At 33.5% G+C, this 11,916-nt stretch overlaps 1 pseudogene across 1 annotated transcript; it reads right to left on the bottom strand.

The window, feature by feature from the left end:
* Positions 1 to 2,297: 2,297 nt before the first annotated feature.
* LOC145068784 (cytochrome P450 CYP736A12-like) lies at positions 2,298 to 4,442 on the bottom strand (annotated as a pseudogene). Its single transcript, XR_013689124.1, has 2 exons — positions 3,624 to 4,442; positions 2,298 to 3,417 (listed from the first exon to the last, which is right to left on the bottom strand). The product of XR_013689124.1 is annotated as a cytochrome P450 CYP736A12-like (transcript).
* Positions 4,443 to 11,916: the final 7,474 nt, after the last annotated feature.

Consider the following 11,916-nt stretch of genomic DNA (forward strand, 5'->3'; position numbering starts at 1 on the left):
TTCAAAGAAATAACAAAACCTGATAGTGTGTACACAATCGCTTTTGCTTGATGGTTGGACATATGATCCTCAAATTTTTTAAACATACTCGACAATTTAGGGTATCTTTTAGTCCATAGATAAGTCCCCCACGAGAACCTATATTATAAGAAAAAAGTATTAGTTAAAGGTATAAAAATTAGTATTTTATTATAAATACTAAATTTATAAATACATATTCCATTGATCCAGGTTCTCCACCATCAAAAAAAATTCCTTGTTGACTTTATCACTAAGCTCCTTTCCCAAAAAAACCTTGATTGAGGATATATAGCAAAATGGCACGGACACCGTCTTGAGCCGATATGTCATTGAACCGTTGATTCAAGATTAGGGGCTCTAAATCTTGTACAATTAAAGAAGTGTCTATGCGATATGGAAAGACTCTGGACCGAAATTTATTTTCACCATATCCGTGTTTATACATGGTTGAAAATTCGATCCTTGATTTAGGACACCGGTCCATGTAAAGTTCGATCACAAGACAAAACTCCTCCGGCCCAAATGATAGTGTACGTCTAGTAAACCTAAAATATAGGCGTTCAGCGGCGTCCCTTTCAGCAGTAGGATGCCACATATGCAGCAACTACCCATGAATAAGAAGTCTGTCTTCGGACTGAGCTGGTAGGTCCAACAAGTAACCGAAGCTAGTTGTTGAAAAAAGATCGCGCACGGGTCTATTCAAGCGACTCAAAACTTCATACAATTTATGGCATGAAGCTTTGACAGATAAGTGACCCACCATTGATTTGTTTGGAAGCTACAAAATTAAATAAATATTAAGGTTAAATAAAGTTTTATAAAACTAAAAAAAAACTGATAAACAATTAGAGAAAACACACAATATAAGACTTAATCATTTCATATATTCTATTTTTTGTATAAAATACCAAATGAAATTAATTGACTTTATTTTTTTTTGTATTTTCTATACTACTAGTATACCAAATTTAGCATTGTACTTTCAAAATGGTGTGACAGTAACATAGTTTATAACAAACCCGAAAGTACCAAACCACAATGTTATTTTATCAATATAGTATACTTCAAAGTATCTATAAATTATAAACATAAAAACATTTTCAAATCAATAGTATATTGCTATTGTATGCTATAATTGCGACATAAAAAATAACATCATTTTAAACAACATGCAAACATTGAATCATAACATACATACAAGGAGATACAATCCTTAAAAATACGTTTAAAAATAACTTTCTTTTGAAGAATAATGAAAAAAATATATATAAAAACAAAGATTTTAGGAAACCTATGAGTTTTTTTCCCAACAAAAAATCATAAAATACATAAAAGGGAATACAAATGTTTATTAGTTATAAATTAAAAAAAAAAAAAAAAAAAAAAAAAAAAAGCCCAAAACCGTAGGTTGTTGGGAAACCTACGGTGTACAAGTGTTTACTACACAAACTGTGCAGTAAATGCTTGTACACCCTAGGTTTCCAAAAAACCTACGGTTTTGTTTCTTTTTTTATATAAAAAAAATTATACAACTACAAAATTAAGAAGGTTCTGATGCTATTGAACCGATTTTAAAACAACAAAAAAACGATAAATAAAAAAAAAATCCGTACGGTTCATACGAAACTGTAGGTGTATAAGTCGACACTGCACAATCTGTGCGTTGGGCACTTGTACACCGTAGGTTTCGTATGAAACCTATGGATTTATATATTTTTTTTCGATTTTTTTCAAAAAAAAATTTAACCACATATATAAAACCTACTCCTAATCACAAAGACGGTAAAATTTTGATGAAAAGTAGATAAACATGGTTGTATTTCGGGTGCTCCATTGAAAGAAAAAAAAAAGTAGCCAAACCAAAGAAAACAATAGCCAAAATGACCTAATCTGAAAAAAAATCATGATATACTTTGGGCTAATGGGCCACGAAAAAAGTAAACGGACCCGTGAAACAGTAGCCCAATTGCACAAAACAGTAGTCAACGGTGTTGACTGTAGTCAACCATAACTTGACTACGATTTTATGGACTATTTTTGTCTTAAGTGGTATTTTTTGGCTATTTTTTGATAGGTAATTAAGAAAAAAAAATGGATTTGTATTTTTTTCCTATATATAATCTTGAGATATACCCAAACCGAATTGATACCTGGACTACCAGAACTATCCGAAACCCGGATATTTTACCTGATCTAACACCCCTAAAATTATGTTATCATCCATTATTGATGGCTTTATCGTTCAATAATTACGTCCTTTATCATGATGCATTAAATTACACATAATAAAATTTTGGATTCATGCAATTACATAGACCAGACGACCATGCCATTCCTTCGTACAACCATGTTGTTTAAAAACATAGTAAAACTTTCAATCAATTTCAAGAAGCAAAATATTCATTTAACACATGTCATATTTCATAGGTAGAAGCATATGCCAAACTCTAGACGCAAACACACATGAAAGAGTACAAAATGAAGGGTTTCAACTTAAGCAACCCCAAAGTTTGTTTCCTTCATTTATTTTGATTGTCATGTGTCTTGAACAAACTGAGCCTTTCTTCCTCAGATGCGGCATATTGGAATGGCTAATAAGGGCTTAATCCTAGGAATAGTTAAACCAAACTTTTCATTCATATCCAAATCACTTGGTGACATTCCATCTGGTAGCTCCCATTCAAAGGAATGTATCATGTTAGCAATCACTAAACCAACAGTCAATAAACCCAAATTCATTCCAGGACATCCTCTTCTTCCTATGCCAAATTGTATCAGCTGACAATCAGCCCCACGGAAATCAATATCTTTGTCAAGAAATCTCTCCGGAAGAAAGTCGTCCCAATTTTCAGACCAAACTTTTGGGTCACGTCCAAATGCCCAGTAGTTTATAATAACACGAGTCTTCTTGGGTATATAGTAACCATTAATTATGATATCCTCCATAGATTCATGAGGAATCAATAATGGAGAGATGGGATAAAGCCGAAAAGTCTCCTTAATTACAATGTGTAAGTAAGTTAACTTTGTCAAATCTGTTTCTTCAACCTCTTTTTTATCTCCAATCACAGTCTTCAACTCTTTTTGGAGCTCCTTCATCACTCTAGGGTGTTTGATAATTACAGCTAAGATCCATTCAATGGAAGTTTTTGCAGTGTCAAGGGCACCAGCAACCATTTCTAGTAAAATGGCCTTCATGCTAGACCTATCAATTGTATAGGATAATTCATCATGGGTATTTGAATACTGGTGCTTTAGTGACAACAATATGTCAATGAAATCCATTTCACCAAGCCTTTGAGAACCGATAAGACTGCTTTCTTCATGCTCATTTATCAATGCATCGAGCATTCCATCAATGTCTTTTTTTAACGACTTAAAGCGTTTAGTTAAGCCCTGCAAATCCGGAACACGAGAAATGGGTTGGAGTTTATGTTAGTATTTCTCAAGACAATTAATAACTCAAACCAACTTTGAAACCTCTATCATGTCTAGAATGTATGAAATACACGATTTTGCTGTTTTAGCTTCTTAAATGTTGTTATCCTACAGAAACATAAGTTACATAGTTGCTTTGAGGTGAAGATTATGATGTTACGTACCTGAAGGTCAAACGGGGCTAATATTGGCACATAGTCCGCCAAATTAAAGGCACCTGATACTTCCATGCTCTCATCAAGTGTCCTCTTGAAAAAAGACATATCATTATTTTTCTTACCAAAAATCATCCTACACGTCATGCCTTCAACCAAGGCACCTACAACCTCATCTAAATCCACCACCTTACGCCCCATTGATGCAACCTTCATCTCCTCCACCATCAACCTAATCTCCTCCATTCTCATCCCTGCAAAAGAATTAACTTTGGTAACACTCAGTAGTTCCAACGTCCAAAACTTTCTCACACTACGCCACTATGGTCCATATTCCGTAAGTGTCATTCCCTTGCTTCCATAAGATAGGTACTTTGCAGCTTCTGTATTGGGACGAGAAGCAAAAATGGCATCATGGGTTCCAAGGAAGAGTTTGGCAGCTTCCGGTGAAGAGATTATCACACACTGGATGGACCCAAGACGGATGGACATGATCGAACCATACTTTTGGGAGAGCTTGTGGAGGTCGCGATGTGGGAGGTCTCCTAATAAGTGGAGGCTTCCGATGATTGGTAAGGGCATGGGGCCTGGTGGTAGTTTTCTACGGCGGACATGAGTTGACCACCATTGCCAACACAAGATTCCGGTGAGAACTATGAATATTGCAAGTGTAAAAGAATGCATCGTCAAGACACTTGTTTAGCTTTTATAGTACGTTTTATCTTTGTGATATAGATGTATAGATAGCTTGGGTTTTTGGACTTTTTGGTTTCTTCTTAGGGTTTGCTGATTAAAACCTTCTTGGTATCTTGAATCATAAGCAATGTATGTAGTTTTCTATCACTTTTCCATACTCTCTTCTACCTACCATATATAGAAACCAGCCAGATTTATTCAAGTTTTTCTATTAAGTTGTTTATTTAAGAAAAGCTGTCATCGAATAACTTATTCCTACATATGGGAATCTCGACGACCTTGCAAAACAACTTGCAAAGTGATCATTTCACCAGCCCTTGCAAAGTCAACGAGAAACTTGGTTGGTTTCTATTATATATATATATATATATATATATATATATATATATATATATATATATATATATATATATATATATATATATATATATATATATATATATATATATATGGGAGAATTTCATATATGCCCTTCTTAAACATCAAAATATCATATTTATCCAAGTTAATTTCTAAATATCATATTTACCCTTCATAAAATTTATAAATATCATATTTACCATTCATAAAATTTCAAAATATTATATATGTCCTTTTTAAAAATCAAAATATCATATATGCCCTTCTTAAATATCCAAATATCGTATATGTACTTTTTAAACATCAAATATCAATGGTAATATCTAAAATATCCTTCATCTACAACAAAAAAACTAAACAATCAAAATATAGATTCCATAGAAAGGATTGAAGATGAATATTTTTGTTTGTCAAGAGGATGACATTCAACAATTTAGATGTTCACATTCCATTATCATAGACGTAAGGATAATATCGTTAAATTTTTTAATTATTATAGTAATTTTAAGTTTTAAAAAATGATTATAAAATATTAAAAACATTATAAAAAAGGATTTGGGCAAATATGATATTTTGAAGGTTTATGAAGGATAAATATGATATTAAGAAATTAAACTGGGCAAATATGATATTTTGAGGTTTAAGAGGGGCATATATGAAATTCTCCATATATATATATATATATATATATATATATATATATATATATATATATATATATATATATATATATATATATATATATATATATATATATATTGGTTTTCGATCCTTTTAAAAGTGCAAAGTTGCATTCTAATCAAATTAGAATTTAGATCAACTTCATCTGAAATGTTTTACACCAAATAATCATCATTAACAATATGTCACATAATGGTGGTCCAAAGAGAACATAACTTTTTTTTTCTGTTATTTTAACTAAGTGACAATTATGAACAATATTGTTAACAAAAGAATGAACATGTTTTTCTGTTTTTTTTAACTAAGTTTGTCACATTAAAATATTATTTTTGGTTAAAAATATTCCATTCCTAACATTCAGGATCCGAATTACATACAGAAAAAAATATATTAGTCTAGAACAAATTCAAAATCCGATAAAGCATTCTGAAATTTCGAATAGTTGGTTCGTTTTTTACCAAAATTTTACAAAATTTCAAAGAAACATAACTAATGAGAAGTAGAGACAATAAAAGAATATATGATAATTGAAGGTATTGAAATTCTTGCCCTTTCTCATTAATTCTAGCATGTATTTATATAAGAGATATAAGTTTATATTAGGAAATATTTCCATATACAAAAAGAGTCCTAATCTAATTCTAAATACGTTAATACACCCCCTCAGTCTAAGCTAGAGGTGGACGAATGCTTTGGATCAAAAATCCTCAAATGTAACTTTAGGAAGTCCTTAGATAAAGATGTCGGCAACCTAAAAGCAAAAAGAAACATTAAAACCTGTAACATCCCAATGATGAAATATTTCAATTTTAACATTATGTCTGAGAGAATATTGTATTTTTACCATTGGGCTTGAGAAAGTTTGCAAGAATGGCCCATAGTGGCATTTTGGAGATTTTGGCCAAAGGCCTAGTATGCTGGGTGTACGTTGTGTATGCTAAGCATACTAGGGTTTAACATAATATGCTATGCATACATCGTGTACGCATGGGCGTACGTAAAGAAACCTCAGACCCTAATTTTTAGGGTTTGGTCCATATATAAGCATCATTATCACCTCATTTCTCATTCCCTCATCTACCCCCATCTAAGAAAACGTCGCTATAGAAAACCCTAAGTGATAAGAGTGCATTTTAAGCTCATTTGTGTGCTTTGGTGGTGTTCTTGAAGAATAAGAAGTTTGTACAAGGACCATGAAGCTTGGAAGCAACTTAGATCTAGGATTCTTTCCTTTCTAGCAACCTTGAGGAGGTAAAAAATCTCCTTGCTTGATCACCTTATCTTGTAGATCTAGCCATTTCTTCATTTAGGGTGTTTTTGGTCCCAACTATGATGATTCTTGAGCATGGCATGCTCTTAATTGAACTATTCGTCCTTTCAGACCTAACGAGGGGTCTCGAGTCATAAAAATCTGGTCATGATGCCTAGTCTATCCCCATGAATGCTCTAGAAGATCTTAAGGTGTTAAGAAGTTGAGATTTTGTGTATTAAGCACTTATTGGGCAAGCAAAGTCATAAAGTTGGAAACTTTATTACTCTTTGTGGTATTTTAGCTTTGGATCTGCATTTGCACGTCTTAACTCGAAGTAATAAGCTCTTAATGGGTTAAGAAGGAAAACTAATGTGGATGTTAGGCGTAGCAAATGGTATGTTGCACGTTCGTAGATTTGGCCTCGACGTCTCGGACCGCTAGTACGTCCCAAGTATGAGCCCTAAGTTGGCTCGGCTAGGTTGACTCGCTGACTTTGACCTTTGACCAGAGTTTGACGATGTTTAAACTACAGTTATTTTGGGTATTTTGAACGGTTAATTGAAATTAGTTGTTTGGTTTTGGTTAGGTGATCGTTGAGCCAATTTTCAGGAGGGATATTTATTCAGCTCGTATTCAGACTGAGAGGTGAGTTTTCCTTATTGTACCCGTGGGTCGAAGGCACCAATGTCAGCCCACTAGATTTTTTATCCTGGATAGGATAGGCTTATGCTAGTATGTAGTTGGTTAGTAGATCTGCATGATTAGCTTTAGTTACTGATTTTGTGTTATGATTATATGTTCATATGATGACATATTGTGTTGGGTTGAGGCGGTCTTTCTTTGTGCTGTAGGCAAAGAAACCCCAGGACGATTGGATAGGTTGTAGGCCCTGTGAGGCAGTCCAGTCAGGCTGGCGGCCCTTTAAGCGGTCTGGATAGGCTGTAGACCCTACGAGGCGGTCCAGATAGTTATTGGTCCTGTAAGGCAGTCTATTTAGGTTGGTTGTTCATCTTATATGCTTATTTGTTATGTGGTGTGTTGGTACTTTGGGGGAACGTACTAAGCTTTGGCTTACAATTTTAGTTTATGGTTTCAGGTACTTTATAGGATCTTGGGAATGCAAAGGCGTGATTGTATACAACTTCATGTTTTGTCACTGGACCTTGGGGAAAAATCTGAATTGGAAATAATACTTTTGAAACAATGACTATTTTTGTAAACAATGATGATAAATGGTTGATTTTGAAAATTTAAAATTTATTGTGAGTTTGAGTGTTAAAAGTTGATATTACAGCCTTGGTTTGAGAGTATTGGATGTACATTCATGCGAATCCAGAATCAAACTAGGGAACTGCAAAAGTTTTTAAACTGATTTTTAAAATTATTTTCAAAAACATCAAAGGAAGGATGCGATGTGTACAATCAGCCGAAGCAAGAAAGTATACCCAAGTTACCCACACCGTTATTTGATATTGTGGTTATGCTATAACAACATGCTAGTTGTAGGATATGGATCTTCAGAAATTGCATGATAGAATTGTCTGATATATAATGCCTTATTTCCTATTATGTAACGTCCAAAAAATAAGACCATAAAATTTCATTTTTAATCAAATAAAAACAACGCTCAAAACATTGTCCATACAAGTTTAACAAAGTTAGTTTATAAATATTATTTCAAATCAGAGTAAATAATAAATGCTTAAACATGTGGTGCATGCCCTGCAATCATCTGGAGCTCCCTTGTTTGAAAATTGTAGTACTTGAAACACAAACTAAAAATTGTAAGCACAAAGCTTTGTGAGTTCCCCCAACATACCTCATACAACACAAAATATTGTCAGGCATATCTAGATGTCGGACCTAGCCTTCCGAGCATATCTGGGTGCTCGACCTACCCTGCCAGGCATATATGGGTGCCCTAACTTTTCCGGATGCAGTACAAAAATTTTCAAAATATTTTTGTCTATTATCGTGCAACTACTAAAATTTTAGGTGACACCCCTACTATGAAATCTTACGTCCACCCCTGACCTGAACAAATGGACATAAATTTATTCAAATGAACATATATACAAAATGGAAAATTAACACCAACATACCTTATTTCTTTAATATCCTTTTCCACCATTATTTCCCTTTCGATAACACAAAATGGAAAATTAACACCAACATACTTCCATCAACAATATTTTGCACTTTCAAGCCCTAAAATGTAAAAAGATTGCATCATAACTTATAACAGTCATATTAAGATAAATTAATGTTGTTAAAGAAATTGGTTCATCGGGGAGCATTTATTCCTAAACTTAGCGAAAAGGTTTTGGCTGATGTCAACCAAATAATAAGTGAAGCAATGACCTAAGAGTGAAGTTAAAGATCCTTCCAACTACAATGCTAATGCAAATCCTTCTAAAAGCTTACACATTTTAACATCTTCTAGACTTAAACGGCCAAAACCACTCAAACCATAGGTAATCATGTCTTTTTGTCAAATCAGTTTCTCCAGATCCGTCTCCGTCTTCACCTTCAAGCAGATGTCTCCTATGTAACAACTCCCTCTATGTGTATTTTCTCTTTAATTTTCTAATTAATCCAAAGCTTCTTACTTTTGTTTTCGGCAACCAGTTCCTTTTTTTAAGTCTTCCCACTCAGAATATCAAACCACAACATCAAGAACATTTCTTTGTTTTAAAACATTAATGTGGGCGTTCAAGCATATAATTGCATTTTTTTCATAATCAAACAAAAAATGCCACACATTGAATAATCATCACAGACATAGCAACTTACTTTGATTTCTATTTCTTACTTTCTTTCTTTATTTTTCTTATACTTGCTACAGAGGAGTAAAATGAATGTAATAACAATAAAGTTTCATTTTATTGTTATACAACATACCATCCAAGCACGACATACTTACATGTGATGGCTTATGTAAAATGAATGCTTTATAACATGAAGAAAGTACAATTTATCACACATCTTTATAAGAAACATATTTGAAGCTTCATAAGCAATATTACTGCTATCCTAATGTCATATAATAGGAAATGTCTGATGATCTCCTTCAGACATCCACTATGAGCATCATAAAAAATGAATTTAGAGGTAATAATAACACAAGTGGCTGCCATGTAAATTTTTATCCCAAAAAATCATTGTTCCTTATAAACACAAAAATTAATATTACATCTCCTATCAAGTGGAAAAATTTAGTACAACTCTATCTTTGTACTATTTTTTTTATCACAAAACCATATAAAATAAGGATATAAGTAACATTTCTTGACAAATATAGAAAGATATGAGGGTATATGCTTAAGATAAAACTGTAAAACTATTACCTTTCCAGCTTTATCCTCCTTGAGTCCATGATTGTAAGAAAAAAGATCTGATTACACAGGGACAAGGCTTGAAAACTCAAACCTTGAGTTAATGCTTAAGATCAATGTCTACTTCCGATTCAGAGTTCCAGTAAAGTATGGTAAGAACAGTCAAGATTGAAGAGAAAGTTCAACAAAGTACTTTAAGTATTAAATATGGAACTATGAGTATAATCAAAGTAAAGACAATAACTGAACACAAAGAATGCTTGATTGATTTGAGTGAAAAGTGAAAGTGAAGTAAATGTAAATATCTATCTTTGGAGCAACAATCTGTTTACTATTCTTGTCATTAAACACTTCTTATATAGGAGAAACTGGTACATCATACAAACCAAAATACAGACATAGGACCGGATAAAAGACTCACTTCTGACAGTCTGATTATCCCATTTGACGAAAAGACTAAGTCATATGTACTGTTACATCAAGTAAAAGACAAGAATAATTAATGATCAAAGGATGCACTATCTCGGAAGACTTCTTCATTCTGTACCATGATCTCTACTATAGACACCAACTTTATCTCTAACCACAGATTGATCTCGCACCTCATCCCACTTCGAACCTAATACTAACTTCAAAACATTCAAAGACTAGAAATTGCTAGAGGTTCACTTTCAGGTTCCAAAAATCTCCTCCTATGTAAACTTAGCAATACATTCGGCTTAGTTTGAATCTTCCTTGATGAACACATACACCGTGGATATCCAATCTCTGACTTTAATGTACCACTGCAACTGACTTATGAACTTGGCTTTTACATGTTCTGGTGCTTTGGACTTGGATGCACGATTAATGAATTTCCGAAGCGCCTTGGAGGAGATGAAGTGTTTGTCAGGGACTCGTAAGAAGTCCTTTTTGTTTGATTTTCTTTGAAGATAGACAAATCAAAGCACTGGTTCGTCAATTGGTACCTTTGCCAGTATCTCAGCTTCTAGCAACTTGAAGTTAATTTTGGCCAAGTATTTTTCAGCTTCGAACAGATGTACCAATTCGAAATCGCACTGACAGAATTCAGATACATAGTCTTTAAGGAAGCTTAGAGTTGTATGGTAAGCTTCCATGCTAAGTGTCACAACTGGAAATTGTGTGTCATGTAATCTATACATTCAAGCTAATGTGAATCAAAAACTTCAATCAAATACATTATACAAGTACTACAAGTAGTCATCAAACAATTGGAAAACCCTAGAAGTTCTTGTTAAGTCTATTTTGGACTAGAACTTCCTTATTGGATCCAAATGGACCAATAAGCTTCCAATTGGACTATCATGGGCTTAGAACCCTAATTGGGCTCTAATTGGACCCACATCTATTTATTTCAATATTATGAGCCATGTTGGACCTAGAATGAAATAAATTAATGACTATGAACCATAATTAACCTAATTTGACCCTAACAAGTCATAAAAATCAAATTTAAATTTATTTGGACCAAAAATCACTCAACTTAACCATGAAAATTGGGCTTAAGTATTTAAGGCCCAAACACCCTCATTTCCTCCATTATTCTCGGCCCAAAAGCTCAAGCCCAAGAAGAGGGTTGACCTTAGTGTGCCACCTCCTTATTGTCTTGTGGATCTCCATGCAAATCCATTCCATGTATCCATGCACATCACTTCATGTCTATATCTCCCTCTCTCTTCTTGAACTCGGCCGAGAGCAACACCACACACACACAAAACACTCACAAAATCTCTCTAAAATTCACTCAAGACTTCTTCCTATTCTCCATCCAAAATCTCGAAAATTAGGAAGCATTCAAGGAAGTTCTTCCACAAAATCATCATCTAAGGTAAGGTTTTGCTTGGATCTATGACTTGTATTCCTTATTTGTCAAAAATCTCTTCCTAATCCATGCAAAAATCATGATCTTGCACTCTAGAAACCCCATAAACTCGAAAATTTCATCAAGGAGTGCAAA

This window comes from Lactuca serriola, chromosome 8, assembly GCF_051521515.1.
Source record: "Lactuca serriola cultivar US96UC23 chromosome 8, Lser_US96UC23_V15, whole genome shotgun sequence".
Classification (NCBI taxonomy): Eukaryota; Viridiplantae; Streptophyta; class Magnoliopsida; order Asterales; family Asteraceae; genus Lactuca; species Lactuca serriola.